Raw genomic sequence first — 13,735 nt, forward strand, 5'->3', positions numbered from 1 at the left:
TGCAGTACCTAATGCTGTTCAAAATCAGAGTGCACCATCCAAGGAAATACATCTCCCACACCTGAAATTTCAAGACATGATAGTTTGTGATACCATCATGACAATATGAGTTCATTGTCATACGTATGTACATCGTACAGTTCAGTTGGTTAGTTCTGACACCAACCATTTTAATTTCTTGTAGATTTTGAATCTTTAAGGACTTCCTTTGTGTTTGTTTGTTTGTTTTAAACCTTCTCAGATGTGCACCTCTACTCCTGAGAGTCAAACTTAGCAGGAGGAGAACAACTAGAACTGGCATGAAATGCCAGAACAAGCCCAGTGCCAAAATAAAAAGCAAGTAAGAAAACGTAACTGTTTATATATATTTTTTAAACTTCGGCCAGTGTTCTTTTCAAACTTCATAAAAGAAGTTGAGAGTAAAGAAGAAAAGGAGCATTTCTTTTCATTTACTGGAAACACTGGGGAAGAGATAAAGGACGGGAAAGAAAGAAAGAAAGAAAAGAAAGAAAGAAATGGTCAGGGCAAAGGAAAAAGCGCTGTGTGAGGATGTGAAGAAGGCAGGCTGGTGCCCTCACCAGTCTTTTATATAGCAGGGCATCCTCTCACTGGCCAGAGTAATTTTTATAGAGTAATAACCTGACTGTATCTCCTGCCTCCTGACCCGGATGAAAAGAGAGGGGCTCTAAAAAAAAAGTGAGTGAGGAAGAAGGGGGGAGGAGGGAGTGGGGAAGTATTGCCTACATCGTTCCCTCCCATCACAGCACCTGGTTTATGGATGCACACTTCTAGTCTTCTATTAATTTATCTCATACAGATGCCTCTGGCTGCTCTTCCTTCTACTACTGAAGCAGTGATTACGTAAATTTTTTGGGGAGATTGTTAGCTGTGAACATTTTGGGGGCCAGTGGAGTGAGGCCACAGCGTTTGCCGGCCGAGCCGAGGCAGCGGGCTGGGGCCTGGCAGTGCTGTGCGCAGGTCTTGCTTCAGCTGGAGCCAGAGCGAAGCTGCTCGCAGCCCCAGCCGCCGCTCTCTGCGACTGCTGTGTTTGTTAATAAGGAGACAGGCGAGGAGAGCTAAAAAGGGAAAAGCGAGCATCTTGAGGAAACTCTCAGCAACAGTAGCATACAGCCTGCTCCAGTAGATTTCTTGTCTGTTAAAGGCAAGCGGAGAGAGCTGCCACCAGCCCAAACCTAGAGCTGCTTCAGGGCCGCCCCTGTGTGCTTTGGGGCCCAGCCCCAAATACTTCCATCGCGATGAGGAGGCTGCGGGCAGGTGCCTGTGGTGCCCTGGGAGGGTGCCACCGGGGTCACCCCGCCGCAGAGCCCCCTGCCCTGCGCCACGCTGCTTGCCACTGCGGACTGCTGCCGGTGTGCCCCCCTCCTAAAACACTTGTTTCCTTCCCACCTCGGCCAATAACTTTGTTATGGGGAGCAACAGCCCTGCCACTGGGAGGACGGGAGGAGGGAGCGGCCATGAAGCAGGGCAGAGGCCAAGAAACGAGGGAAATAATGGATGGGACAGCTGGCACCTGTCCCTCTCTCCCCAGCCCCAGACGTGAAACGCTCTCCGGCAGGGGACGGGGGGGCACAGGTCCTGCTCAGGCGTGACGGGTGGCACAGCGACCCCGCCCCAGTGCACGGCACGGACCCGCTCCGAGCGGCGCACACACGCGGAGCACGAGTGGCAGCAGGGGAGCCCCGACGCACGACCCCCCCCCCCTTCCAGCCGCAGCGGCGGGAGCGGCGCCCCTGTGAGCAAACCCTGGGCCGGAGCGGCGGGAGGGGGTCCCCGCTCCGCGCCTTGCCGGCCTGCCGGGGTACCCCCGCGCGCGCGCGCACGCTGAGCCGGAGCTGCAGGAGGGCACCCCCGTGCACACGCGGGGCATCGCGGCGGGCACCCCCTGCAGACGGCGGGCTGGGCGGCGGGGCTCCCCCTCGGCGTGCGCGCACACGGGGCACACCCCGGCACAGCCCCCCCCGCCCCCCCCTCCCCCCCCCCGCCGGAGCGGCAGGAGGGGGTAACCCGAGCGCACACACCACGGAGCGCGGCGCTGGACCGGGGCCGGGGCACGGCACACCGCCCCCCCCGGGCAGACGCCGGCCCCGCTCCGCTCCGCGCTCCGCCCGCCGGCCGCCCCAGTCCCGGGGGCGAGCGGCGCCGCACCGGCGGGGCCGGCGGGGCAGAGGGCGGCGGCGGGGCCGCCCCGGCCCGAGGGCAACAGGCGGGCGGCGCCGGGCGGCAACTTCGCGCGGCGCCGGCGAGCAAGTTGCGCTGCCGCGCAAGACGCGCCCGCCTCCGCACCTCGCCCGCGCAGCCGGCTGCGTGCCCGCGCCTGGGTGCGAGTGAGTGAGTGAGTGAGTGTGCGAGTGCGTGTGCGAGTGGCACCTGCCGAGGCCGGGCCGCCGCCGTGCCGCGGGTGCGGAGAGCAGGAGGGAGGCGGCGGGCTCGGGCGGGCTGGGTCCGCGCAGGGTCCGCGCCGGGTCCGCGCCCGGCGCCGCCGCCGCCGCTGCGCCCTCCCGGCTGCGAGTCCGCCCGGCTCCGGATCACGTGGCGGTTGCCGGAGGCAGAGACTAGAGAGGAGAGAAAAAAAAAAGCGCCTCATTCCTTCTTCCACCGCCATACTGTATTTTATAGTAACTCTCATTTTTATTCCTCCCTTTTACTCCCGCTCGGTGAGTACCTTTCCGCTGACATTCTTGTCCTCCTTTTTTTGTCCTGTTTTTTTTTTCTTCCTTTTGGTTTTTTTGGGGGTTTTTTTTTGTTTTTTTCTTCTTTTTTTTTTTTTTTTCTTCCTCTTTGATTATTGTTTAAATGGATTTGATCTTTTGCTGATGACAAGTTTTTTTTCCTAGCATGCGATGGTTACTAAACTGTGAGCAAAAGGTGCTGCTGGGGCCGGGAGTCACTGGGAATGAAAAATGATAATACTAATAATACAGACTTGCCAGTCCAGCAACAACTGATATACATTTAGTAGCTATATATCTATATATGCAACTGGTTTTGTTGTGGCACGGAAAAGCGATGTGAAATATGATGCTTATTTTTTAAAGATAAGAGAAAAGGCATGTTTCTAACTCTTTTTGCAGAGGATTTTCTCTGGTGTTGTTTTATTTTTATTTTTGGGTGTTTTTTAAGGGGTTCTTTTTTGTAAAGAGATGGGAATTGCAAATGCATTTCACAGCAGTGTTTACACAGAGTTTGTAATCTTGCAATACTGGTGGAAGCCACAGAGCAAGATGTTAATTTTATTATTTTTGTTATTGTTTCCTTTTTTTTTGACACTCAGTGCAATCAGCAGGGGTTTTTTTTCTTCTTTTTCAGTTTTTGATGCCTGTTTATAATGTGAAACTTTTCTTGCAGCATGTTACAGTTATCATTTTTAAATACTTTTTTCCTCCTTAAAGATAACAAAGCAAAACAGAAAGCCAAAGAGATGATCCTTACTTTTGCATATTTTGCACCTTGACTTTTTTATTCTTTTGCCAGCAGTATTTTATGATGGTTATTATTATCATGATGATGATGATGATGATAGATATATACATATATACAAATAAATACATTTTCAAATGATGGCAGTGGAAGGTTTTCCTGGAGAATGAAGTGCGGTTTGGTTTCCTTGTCAACGGAAGATGAAGTGAACAACTGAACATCTCCCCAGTGCAGGTACTTCATCTCCTTGTAGGCGTTTCCACGCTGTGTAAATTACATTGTGAGATTTTTATTTTTTTTTTTTTTAAAAGAAATCTCTTTCCACCCATAACTAAAGGTTTCTGTGCAATACACATGAGGACTGAACTAAATATCTCTGCCTCGTGATTGCTTGGATGTGTGCAAAATGTTGCACTAATTGAGCCTAGGTCGGTTAAGCTGAAGAGAGGTGTTTTATGTGCTGTACTGTATAGAGGGGAAGGCAGCTGGGGAAAAAATATCCAGACACCCCCCCCCCCGCCCCCCCCCCCCCCCCCCCCAACCTTTCCCGTTTAAAAAAAAAAAAAAAACCTAAACCCCAAACCGAAACTGATGAAACCTTGAGATCCTCATTATGAGTACAAATACTTACAGGACTTTAGACAAAACCAAAAACCCTGGCCCTGTATCGTGATAACTCGTGTGTTTGTGTGTGTCTGTTTAAAAATTATCCATTAGAAAATAGCTGTGAGAGAAACAGTAAAGAAGGCTCCCTTGGAGAGCTGGCTCACTGCCACATGAGGCATATTTCGTAGCCCTAAGGGCAGCAAAACCCTTATATCCAACTTCTGCTCCTCATATTAAAAAGGCATAAACAAGGCAGCAGGTTGCCTCTTATGAATTTAATTCATTGGGATGGAGATTAATCAGAAGCAGATATTTGCTTGAAGGTGTTTCGTTTTGTTTTGATGATTATTAATGCCACTGGCTGACAGGGAATGGGAAACTGTTACTTTCCGTGACGGTCACTGAGAGTTCAGGATTGGAGAAGAAACTGTTACTTTTCATTGAGAGCACTTAAACGCTTAACAGAGGCTGCCCCTGATGTAGAGACAGGATATTGGTTATCTAAAATACAATTTGGAAAGATTTTTCCAGTTAACAGGTTTCTTTTCTTATTTTTTTTTTTTCCCAGAAAGAGATATAGTACAATATTATGCGAAGGTTGAAGTGCTGAATGCTTGGATCTGCAGTGTTCTCTGTTGTTTACTTTATTGTGATGAGATTGCTTAATGTATTTTATATAAACAGCTTTTAGGGATCTATAACTGACTATAAAGATAGGCTGTGTATTCAGATGTGGAAACTAAAGTAAGTTACAGGGGATATATTTCTTTTCTCACTGTGGTATAAGCAAAAATAATTCGTAGAACTACAAATGCATTTGGAAGTTTGAGGCTTCGAACACTTATATTTACATTCTTGTAACTTAACAGCTTCCTTTAAAGTAGAAAGTGTGGATAAGAAGTCTTCAGCATTCTCTTGTGCAATTAGTCATGTTGAAAAATAAATACATTCATTTGTCTCTGTAGAAACATAACTATTAAGTATTTACAGTGGCTTTTTCCAGCTTAAATGTAATAAAAATGTTTAACATATTTATGCACTACTTCTGCTTTGACATGATGGAATACTTTTGGCAGTATATTGGGGTCAATAATCCATGTGTCTAGAAAACACTGTCTAGATATTTGCATGATAGATTATGATGACTTCTCTGAAACAGCGACGATCTGTTGTGTCAGTGCTCCACATTTCAAGAAGACTCAGCCTGCTTATTTTTATATTGTTTAATTTGAAACAAGCCATTAAAATACAAGAGTGATTGAAACTTTATTCTCCATCCCTCTTTTTATTTCCATCCCTCCTTATTTTTAATTTAAAGTTTTTCATTAAATTATGTGGAACTGCCAGTAAGCAAAATATTTTTGATATTGCTAAAGCACTGAAATAAAGTAACTAGGCTAGCAGTTTCCAGAATTACGTTCCTTTTGTCCTTTCTTTTAATATTGCAGGTGTGTTGTGTGAGTAATTTTGTACAGATAGTTGCTGACTGAAGATCTAGTCCTGCTCACCTAGTCTTATTTTGAAGTCTGAGAAAGTTTTAGGAGTGCACTGTTTTCAGCACCCAGATTTCATCTACAAAACACCTGTTGTCTGAGCTGCATGGTAATTAATATACATACATTTCATTTGCAGCGATCTGAGGTGTGATTTTGTATATATCAAATGGCCTAGGGACTTTAAGATAGGAATAAAGGAGCTAATTTTGAAAGAGGATACCTCTCCCTCCTGCAGTATGTGAGCACAATAGGATTTGGGTTGGTGGAATCTGTTCCAGCTTGGTGTTTCAATAGTTATGCTATGACTAATGCTGTTGAAAGCATGTTTGGAAAGCCATAGTTAATGTAAAAGACAATTGCCCTTTTGTACTTTTGAGGTTAATAAAAATTTTGTCTAAGAATTGCAGCATTGTTTCTACAAGTGATGATACAATTACATTTCTTATCTTTAGTGTGAGATGGACTTGTACTACCATAACTGCTGAAAGAGATGAGTATCCAGACTTAAATGACATGTATTTTTCTTTACATCTGTTCCGATATTCAGGGGAGCTTAGGAATTTAAGATACCTTTGTAAAGGTTTGTAAACTGAAAGCTTTAGAAAGCAATTTTTCTTTTCTTTCTTCATAACTAACTGCTATTAACAGCACTTACTAGCAAATAAGAATGAACAGGTGAACAGAAGTTACTAACTTTATAGTGCCCAGAGCGCTGACTCATAAATACAGGTTTTTAGCTGATGTAGTGGCCTGAACTGGCAACAGAAGCATATCTTCTCACATTTTCTACATAGAAAATAGGACTAGAGGGGCCTGTGGAGTCATCAACCCTGTTTTGCTGTGATGCTAGACTGGTCGTCTTATTTTGTTCAGATTCAGCAAGCTCTGGTTTAAATTTAGCTGGGGCATCACTCCCACTGCACCTCTTTGAAGGTTAGGCAGAACCTCACTATTCAGGCTGTTAGAAACCTCATTGCCACCCTAAATTTATTCTCAGACAGTTTACGCTCCTTTTATTTTTGTGTCAGTGCTGTCCCTAAACAGTAAGGTTCCTTCTCCACGTCTGCTCCTCTTCAGAGTATATTTCTAGAGAGCAGTCACAGCCCCTTTTCACTCACGTTTGCTGGGCTTACTGGGAGAGGTTCCCGATCGTGTGGCCAGCACTGGCTCTGACCAAAGTCATGCTGCAGCAGAAACAAGGCAGCGGCATTCAAATCCTCTTCTGCCCAAGCCGGTCTGTTCTGCTTTCAGTTGCAAACATGGCAGTCTGGTTTGTGGCTCTCACATCAGCCGGAATGTTTCTACCCGGAGTTGTGCTTGTGGACATGCCTTCTGCTGTTGGAACAGGCTTTGCACTGTGCAGACCTTCCCTTTGCTCTGCCTAACCAATCTCAATTTCTCTTGCTAGAACGTAATGGCAAAGTACTCTGAGGAATTTCTCCTGCAACACTCTGATGTTAAACTCCCAAGAATCTTCTACTTATTGTTTTAGTATTTTGTATTCATATCAGCCAGGGGAACCTGAATGGGCTTGAGGCAATGCTGTATCGGGGACTGTCTTCTATCAGGAATAAATGTGAAAGTTGGCTACAATGCTTTTTAAAATAGCTTTTCCTTATTAGTTTCTTCCCAGATTGCTTATACCTTAGTGCTCTAGTCTTCTAAAGCATTATTCTAAAAGCAGTTTATTTCTCTTTTACAGTGTAATTTTTCCTATTTTCTTCATTCCCTGCCTTCTGGGTTTCAAAAGATAAAAAGATAAAAAAGCTTAGTAGTGTTTAAAGTGTAGGATTGTAAAGACTGATAGTTCTGCCCCCAGATGAATGTTTTTAACTTCCCTTGGTCTTCTTAGAGGATGTGGTGCTCTGTCAAATTCGGGAGCTGAATCCTTTATGTTTTAAGTACTTATAGAATTTCTGAACAGCAGGCTAAAGATGACTATTTCCTGATGAAAAATGTGTTCTGTGACACTGTCTACATAGTCATTCAGTTTGTAACTTCCTTAAGCTCCCATCTAGACTGATAGAAGAAAACAAAATGCTACTTTAAAATGGTATGAAGATTACAATGTAACATTTTCACCTTTGTAAAGTACCAGTATTATTTTATGGTCTTTGAACAGTTAAGGAAGTAAAATGGCTTGAAGATTGTTGCTTTGCATATACACACATTAGAATAATTTGTACCATTTTTTTTCTTGTCTTTACTCTTTCCTGTTTCAAAATGACACTCTAATCTCTATAATGTATTTAATCCGTCAAAAGCATTTATACTGAGGTTTTGGAAGTATTTTCTAAGAAAATTTATTTTTGCACAATGAAGTGTGTTTTTCCATCTCAATGAATCATCTGCCAACAATTAAAACAAAAAATCAAGTAGACCTTCAAATTATTAAGTGAATCTCAGGTTGCTTAGTGTAAATACAATTAATTTGTTTCTATCATTATGATATTCTGTGATAGAAAGATAGGTAGATGAATAGATAGAATCATATAGATAGATATTTTTGGAGATGTTTTTAGTGTGATAGAGAACTAACGGAAATCTTACATTCATTAATTATCTTTTAGGGCTGAACCAAAAATTTTGTTTAAGAATGAACAGTTTAACTTTCCCTGTGTAGTAAATTTGTACACGCCGATATTAGCTACTGCCACTTGACAAAAGCTACAGAGTTACATTGCCTCCATGATACTCCTCCAAGTGTCTCCCCAGCATCCAACCCAGGCTCCTTGCGTGCTGGCTGGTCTGCCAGGATGTCAGGGCTTAACCTTTCTGCAATTACATTTCAGTTTCAGGAACAGAGTTTTTTGCTCTGGTGTAGTTCGTTCATGGTTATGGTAGCAAACAATAATTTCTACTCTAATTTGGCTGGTAGAGGTTTGAAGAAGCAGAGGTGGCTTTCATGTGAGTGATGACCAACAGTAGGTATGAACATGGTGGAATATGAATGACACTCACCAGGCTCTTTATTTTTCCTTTGCACACTCATGAGTCTTTCTCCCAAAATACCTAAAGCTCTGAGTAAATTTGGTTTATATCAGTGGCCCTTCCCAGGTGGCCTTCTCCTGTTGTCAGTGATTATTGGCTCTACTGATGTGCAGTCTCTGAGCAACCAAGTCAATGGGAAGCTCTGAAAACAGCTGAGACTTTGCATGGGCAGTTCTGTGGTTCTCTGAGAACTGCTTACAGTCCCTTAGACAGCCATAGCTTATCAAAGGCAGTACAGGCCATTATTATTATTTAAAGACCAAGAAACTATAAAGGATCCAAGCATAATTATTTGACCTTAATAATTATTAAATGACTTGGTGAAAGTCAGGTCTCAGTCTTCCAACTGCGCCCCATACCAACAGCCTTTATTTGAGCCTGTTCAGTCACATTGGTTGCTTTAGTTAAGATCCTCCCTTAGGTCAGGCATGTGCTTTGTGTTGTGCAGGGTCAACAAAAAGGGGCTATATGGCACAAATCAAATATTAATGGAATTCTTCACCTGACTGAAGCAAGGCTAAATTTGTTCTGTACAAAAACATTGCACTAACACATTTCATTCAGTAAAAAGGTGCCTCCATTTTTGCTGAGAGTCTTGCAGAGAAGCTGAACAGCATCTGTGTCAAATAGATACAAGACACATATTGGTAAATAGTGATAACTTTACTATTTGGAAGAGGCACTGCACGTGTATTACTTGCATGTGGTATATTTAGGTTGACTTAAGAGATGGAGTTTCACTCTCAAAGAATTATGTTTGCATGATATTGACAATGCTGGTCGTTCTTTCTGTTTGGTTGTGTTATAATGGAGTTCAAAAGTACTAAAATGTTTGCACTACCCTAGGCATCCTCTTTATTAGAACAATATGAATTAATCAAATGCAAAAAATCAAAATGCATTCATGTAACAAAAATAGTTTTGTGCATTTTTGCATGCCAGGCCTGCACTCAGGGGTTACCAAATGCTAACAGCTCTTCCGTGGGTAGAGGGAGTTATAGTAACTCGCTGACATTTTACAATGAAACACTGTGCTTTTAGTAATTACAACATCATGCTTCTAAGCTTTATCCGTAATGCAGAGTTACTTTTTATAAAAGAAAAGGAATTCTACCTAGTTACAATATTTTATCAAAAGATCCTTCACCCAATAAATATTGGGATAGGAGTTATATAACATTTAAAAATGTGCTGTGCAAACTGTCATGCAGTGTCTATGAAATAGATACCCTGAAGGTATAATTAAAACAAAACTTCCTGTTTTGGTACTGATGAATGGAATTAATTATACTGTGTTCTAAGTAACAAAAATATCAGTGCTGTTATCTCATTTCTCATCTTGTATTTGCCACTGATTTCACAGGGTAGAACTCAACACTTGAGATGTTTCACAGTAGGTCAGTTTTCTAATGTACTTTCTACTGTGTACTCTCTACTGTATAAATTCACATCCACTTTTTTTTTTTTTTCAAACTGCAGAAGAAGAAGGATGTAATTATGTTTTATTCCTGCATATACAACTTCCAGTTAAATGGGAGCTCTGTAAATGGGACAACTGCAAGATTGGCTCTGAAGAGGTTAGCATCTTCTAGTTGTGCAATTGTAAGTTGTAGACAATTAGTGTATATTATGCACAATTAAAAGAGACGCTACATTTAAATTTTGATGTTATGTCACTTTTGCTTTCGGGGAATAGTTCATCAGGACATTGATGCCATTTTTATTGTTTATTATTTTATGAGAAATGCATGCTGTGTTACCATTCATCAGCATGTACCAGCTGTGGTGGGTGATATAGAAACAGAAAGGTGCAGAATTAAACCATGGTCCTATTAAAATCAGTGATACATATACTGGTCAAATTTTCCTGTCAAAATATTTTTTTCCTGTAGATTTTTGATAAAGTGATTCACACAAAAGGCTCAATTCATCTCACTTAACCTTGCTGTTTAAAAAATAGGTTTTCAGAGCTAAGCTAGTCATCATTTTAGCCATCTAAAAGTTAGTCATTGAAGTCTAACACAGTCGCTCAAGGCTTTGTAGTCAATGGAGATATATAGACACCTTCAGAGAAGTACAGATTATATCCCATGAGAGGCATCTATGGATAGCTGAGATGAACAACCTTCATAAAATGCCTCTCTCTTTTCACTCATGAGAGAGAACCTAGATGGGACATTTAAACTAGATTACTAACTTCTTAATGGATGAAGTTAGAGGAGATGAATCTCATTCTTCCCACCCCATCTGTTGAAATACTAATTTCTTAATAAAATATTTGGATGAAAACTTATTTTTTGTCCACGAAAATCTTCATGGCTTTAAGTTTTTACTTGAATTTCTTTTTAACTTCTGCAGTAATTTTTTTACAGAAATGCAAATGTCTTTCTAAACATTTTGAATCAGTTCTAGACTATGATAAAATTCCCAAAGATTTCTGTTGGGGCCAAGATGTCACACTTCTTTTCCATTGCTTCACCCAGTTTTCTGTTTATAATATAATCCTACAACTTGATCAAGTTTGTGAACTGAGGTGATACAGGCAATGTAGGTTAAATATTTAGCTATTAGTGGCATGCTGCTAATATCCTCATGTACATGCTTGTTATAAAAGATTCCAGTAAAACCCGTGGTTTTGAATATCCAGATGTTCAAATCCAGGGAAATTTTTTATTTTTCCCTGTCTCAGGTAATTTTCTAGAGAAGATTGGAATTTTATAACACTGAGTGTTAAGCTTTGTATAAATCAGCTCCTAAACAGTTTACTTCAGTGACTTCCTTTAGATCCATCCCAAGTCATTGTGAGTAGCAGGATGTAAAAGCATGAGCCAATTTGTGTCACTTCCCAGTATGCTATGATATTATCCTCTTTTTCCACAAACTTCGAATTCTGCTATTTCTTTCAATATGTGTTTGGGCTTTCTGTAAGATTTTGTACAGGTACTGAAATATGTGAACATAGTGTATATATTTCCACCATGGGGTTTGTCTTATTCTCAGAGCAGCATTATCTGAGTGCCTGGACAAATGTCATCAAAGCTGCTCACAAAGGCCATATTTTTCACTGACAGCATAGTATGAAACTGAAAAAAAGCTGAATCAAAATTAGAAATTAACTGTTTGGTATAATAGGAATAAGCACAGAACTCGGTGTAGTAAGAGTTAATTGCACAAATACCATAGTGTTACTACTATGATGAAGTAAGATGCAGCTATGAGCTCTAACAGCCACATTATAATGGTTTGTACAGATTCAGAAATCTTACGGACTTGTGAGAATTGAGGACTTAAGAAGTTGGAGTTCTCAGCACTCTGAAATCACTGCTTCAGATAAGTGTAGTAATATGCTCTGGGGACTATAAATTGTCAGCTGCAGCTACTGTGTCATAGGATCATAGAATCATAGCACATGTTATACACTTCACCACCACTTGGCCTTCATCTTTGTTCCTCGCAATGTATCTATATTTCTACCTTAGGTTTTTGTACTGTCCCTAAAAAATGCATTTTCTGAGCAGTATTCACGTAAAACAGATTTACAAGGATAAAACCCTTTACTGACTTGATGAAGGTTTTTCCTCTTTTCCCTGTTTCATTTATGCACCATAACGTTTCCTTTTTCACTCACTTTTCAGTCTCAGCTCAGAGTTAGGAGCACAGTGTTGCCACAGGAATATAATGTTCTCATGACCATACAGTATCAGGACATAGATGAACACAACTAGATTTCTCAATGAGAGTAGGGCATATAAGCCAAACTCTGCTATTTGATATAGCTGGGTCTAACTCTGCCAGCTGCTCTGGGTGAGTAGGTGGTCCAGGGACCCTGAATGAGAATACATGTTCAGGAACATGCTTGTGAAAGGAGAGATTACAAGAAAAATAATTACAGTTTTGTTTAAGGAAATTTAAGGAAAAGCTATTTCAGGAATGCCACTTTATTTTTTTGGTTTGTTAACATCCTATATATAGTGTGACATTTCATCTCAGAATTTTTAAAATGGGTTCAGAAATTCCTGATACTTGGTCACAAATATTAATGAATGTTGTAAATATTCATTATAATCAGAATAAGACTGGCTACTTTTCACTTTCAGACCTTTTAAGATCAAAATCAGCCCTGCCATAGAGACCCATGTCACACTGGTTTGCAGTGACAGAAGAAAGTATATTTTAAAATGTGGGGTGTGTTCCTTTGAATTTCTGGATCCTTTTTATCTTTTATTTGTAATTTTTTTTATTTCAGACTTGCTGGACCTTCCCTCCTGCTCTGGACCTCTCCCCTGGCGTCGGCACAGCTCAGAAGGATGAAAGAAAAGGAAGCAGTAGGAGAGGGATGGAAGAGGGGAGAGGAGTAGAAAGAGAAGGAGGAGGGACAGCAATAGAAATGGAGAAAACAATCCCCAGCGGTTCAGTTAAGGCTCCAGACAATGGGGATGTTTGCAGTCCCCGCTCCTCCTCACCTTCACCTCAGGCTCAGGCCACTCTCCCTCTCCACCACCTTAACTTTCATCAGCACTACAGATATTTCACTACTCATTTCTATTTTTAATTAAGGAATGAAACCAGAACAATTAAAATCTTGCAAACAACAAAATGTAGCCCTCTTCTCACAAATTATAACATGATGCTATTCATGTAACTTGTCCTTGAAGTAGTGTTATTTTCCTCCTAGTAAAGCAGATTTCCTTCTTTAACTATGAAAGTATGGAATGGTTTCATACTTCATGAGTGAGACAAAATAAAGGGTTAGGTTTCTCATTCCTTTTATAGCCAAGGTGAGCCCTTTACATCAGCGTGCACATGAATTTGTTTCAGTTTTATTCATCTAGATCCAAAACCAGACTTTCTACTGGTCTTTATTTGTTTATTTTTTACCTTCCCTTCTTTCAACGCTTTACTTCCAGGGGTCCTTCTTACTCCTCATCATCTTAGTAAGAGTATAAATTAAAAACTATTCCTAATTCTTTCAGTTAGTTTGAAATTTGCAGTGTATTATTCAGCTTTGTAGACCAAATACTCCCACCAGGGTAAAAAATGCAATCTGATTTTTTTCTGTGCAGTGTGACTATCAGACAGACAAGGAACAGGGACTGCACTACTCAATGAGGGTCTGGCACTTGGCTTGGTCCTGGCATCTGGCTTTTCTTCCCAGCTGGAAGGCCAGCCACTGTGAAGGTGGAAAAGCACTCAGATTAAAAGGA

At 41.5% G+C, this 13,735-nt stretch overlaps 1 protein-coding gene across 6 annotated transcripts in view; it reads left to right on the forward strand.

The window, feature by feature from the left end:
- The first annotated feature begins 2,061 nt into the window (after window positions 1-2,061).
- The window catches only part of RALYL (RALY RNA binding protein like), a 407,787-nt gene continuing 396,113 nt past the window's right edge, over window positions 2,062-13,735 (forward strand). The window contains exons 1-2 of one of the 6 annotated variants that reach the window (XM_074883741.1): window positions 2,062-2,675; window positions 3,586-3,672. The gene's annotated coding sequence lies outside the window, so the exon portion shown is untranslated. Of the gene's footprint in view, window positions 3,673-13,735 lie in introns of all 6 variants that reach the window. The other 5 variants (XM_074883750.1, XM_074883732.1, XM_074883722.1 and 2 more) reach the window with 5 other exon arrangements.

This window comes from Strix uralensis, chromosome 1 (genome assembly GCF_047716275.1).
Source record: "Strix uralensis isolate ZFMK-TIS-50842 chromosome 1, bStrUra1, whole genome shotgun sequence".
In the NCBI taxonomy this organism is placed as follows: domain Eukaryota; kingdom Metazoa; phylum Chordata; class Aves; order Strigiformes; family Strigidae; genus Strix; species Strix uralensis.